At 44.5% G+C, this 2,792-nt stretch overlaps 1 pseudogene across 1 annotated transcript; it reads right to left on the bottom strand.

The window, feature by feature from the left end:
* Nucleotides 1-1,013: 1,013 nt before the first annotated feature.
* Nucleotides 1,014-2,411, bottom strand: LOC112621051 (annotated as a pseudogene). The gene has a single exon (XR_003118650.1). The product of XR_003118650.1 is annotated as a keratin, type I cytoskeletal 18 pseudogene (transcript).
* Nucleotides 2,412-2,792: the final 381 nt, after the last annotated feature.

Raw genomic sequence — 2,792 nt, 5'->3', positions numbered from 1 at the left:
AAAAAAAAAAAAGAAAAGTGTTGGTAAGAATGTAGAGAACTTAGAACACTTGTACATGGCTGGTGGGAATGTGAAATGGGGCTGCTATAGGAAAAACAATATACAGGTTCTTCATTAAATTAAAAATAGAACTACCATATGATTCAAAAATCTGGGTATGTCTCCAAAAGAATTGAAATCAGAATACTGAAGAGATATCCACACTCCTCTGTTTGTTCCAACACTGTTCACAAAAGCCAAGCTATTGAAACAATTTAAATGTCCATTGACATTTCTGCCTCCCTCGTTCTTCCCTCCTTTCCTCCCTCCCTTCTGTTCTCATTTTCTTCCTTGTAACTTTCTCCCTTTCTCTCTTTTGGTTCCTCCAAGAGGAATCAAATCATAGATGGCATTAAAGCAAATGTTCCCTACGTTCACTGTTAAATGCTTTAAAACAGTGCCTGGCACATAATAGGTGCTCAATAAATGGCCATTAGATGAGTGAATAAGTGAATGAGCGAATACATGAAATAATAAAAAAGTACCTTGGTCATTTATTTAAACCAAGCTCATTTTTGATGTGATAATATTGCTGTTTTCCTCCCAGAGTTGTTGTAAAGGGTACATGTAATGAGTTTAAGACAATATTGGTGCAAATTTGTTTGAAAATGGAACATATTAAGATACTAAGCCTGTAGAATTTTTTTTTTAAGAGAATATAGACATGGTATAGCTGTATTTAAAATGTTAGCCAAAAATATTTAAAAAGTACTCACAGGCAGATTTTTTTTTTTTTAATTAAAGTTCACTGTAGTTTTCTTAAGACATAAAATATTGGGAGTTGCCAAAGCTATTCACCATGATTTAGAGATCTATTTTTCAGTAAATAGAAAGGAAAAGTAGAAAATTACTTTGAGTATTTAGAGCAGATCCAAGACCATATTAAGATTTTTACGTATTATATATCACTGAGGCAGTATTGTTATTTTAATTTATTTATTTATTTATTATTTATTTATTTATTTATTTATTTATTTGAACTCTGAAATTTTTATTGGCCTCCTGCTCCCCAAAGGGTACCCTGCTTCTGCTGGCTTAATGCCTCAGAACTTTGGTGTCGTTGGTCTCAGACACCACTTTGCCATCCACTATCCCGCGGGTGGTGGTCTTTTGGATGGTTTGCATGGAGTTGCTGCTGTCCAAGGCATCATCAAGATTGAATTCCTCGCCATCTTCCAGCAGGCGGCGGTAGGTGGCGATCTCAGCTTCCAGCTTGACCTTGATGTTCAGCAGGGCCTCATACTCCTGGGCCTGTCGCTGTCCCTCTGCCTGGGTCTGTGCCAGCTCTGACTCCAGGTGCAGCAGGATCCCATTGAGCTGCTTCATCTGTAGGGCCTAGCGGGCCTCCACCTCCCTCAGGCTGTTCTCCAAGCTGGCCTTCAGATTTCTCATGGAGTCCGGGTTGATGTCCAAGGACTGGACTGTACGTCTCAGCTCTGTAAGCATTGTCTCAGCAGCTCCAACCTCGACAGACTGTGTGGTGACCACTGTGGTGCTCTCCTCAATCTGCTGAGACCAGTACTTGTCTAGCTCCTCTCGGTTCTTCCGAGCCAGCTCGTCATATTGGGCCCGGATGTCTGCCATGATCTTGGCGAGGTCCTGAGATTTGTGGGCATCTACCTCCACGGTCAACCCAGAGCTGGCAATCTGGGCTTGTAGGCCTTTTACTTCCTCTTTGTGGTTCTTCTTCATGAAGAGCAGCTCCTCCTTGAGAGCCTCGATCTCTGTCTCCAGCTGCAGTTGGGTGACATTGGTGTCATCAATGACCTTGTGGAGCCCATGGATGTCCTTCTCCACAGACTGGCGCATGGCCAGCTCTGTCTCATACTTGACTCTAAAGTCATCAGCAGCAAGACGGGCATTGTCAATCTGCAGAACGATGCGGGCATTGTCCACAGTATTTGCGAAGATCTGAGCCCTCCGGTCCTCGATGATCTTGAAGTAATGGCTCCAGTCTCCGACCTGGGGTCCCTTCTTCTCCAAGTGCTCCCGGATTTTGCTCTCCAGCCTCCGGTTCTCTGTCTCCAGGCTCCTCACTCTGTCCAGGTAAGAGGCCAGGCAGTCGTTCAGGCTTTGCATGGTCTCCTTCTCATTCTGGATGCCTCCCATTCCTGTCAGACCCCCGGCCATCCCTGAGGCCAGGCCCCCGGACCCCATGCCGCCCCGGAAGCTGGTGGAGCGGGACACGGAGATCCGGGAACCAGAACCCCCGGCGCCTGCATAGACACTGGCCGCGCTGCTGACCGGCTGGGCGCCGTAGCTGGGCGCCTGAACAGAGCCCAGGGACCGGTAGTTGGTAGAGAAGGTGGAGCGAGTGGTGAAGCTCATGCTGTATGGGAGGAAGGTGAGACGACAGGACTCAGGCTTTGCCGACCTGTTATTTTAATTTATAAATAAATAATTCAGTCCCAGATACATGAGATCTGCATGTCTTTAAATCTAGTGCTTTACCTACTACATCTTCTTTCTCTCATCAATGACTAGGAAAATGGTGTAACAGATAAACCTGTAATAATTTTTTATCCTATGTAAACCAAGAAAAGTATCAGACAGGTCTCAATCAATTAAAAATTTTATTTCGCCTAGGTTAAGGATGCACATGCAGGAAACAGGTCCATGCTTTCCAGTGATGATTTTGAGAGCGTCAATATTTAAAGGGGAAAGGGTGAATACAGGGGACGAAGCAAAACATATTTAAAAGGTATAGGTAGATGAGGCAAGCGGTTGCATTCTTTTGAGCCTCTGATCAGCCA

Source organism: Theropithecus gelada, chromosome 3 (assembly GCF_003255815.1).
Source record: "Theropithecus gelada isolate Dixy chromosome 3, Tgel_1.0, whole genome shotgun sequence".
Taxonomy (NCBI): Eukaryota; Metazoa; Chordata; class Mammalia; order Primates; family Cercopithecidae; genus Theropithecus; species Theropithecus gelada.
Note: the sequence above shows the minus strand (reverse complement) of the source record. Positions and strands in the feature narration are given on the sequence as shown.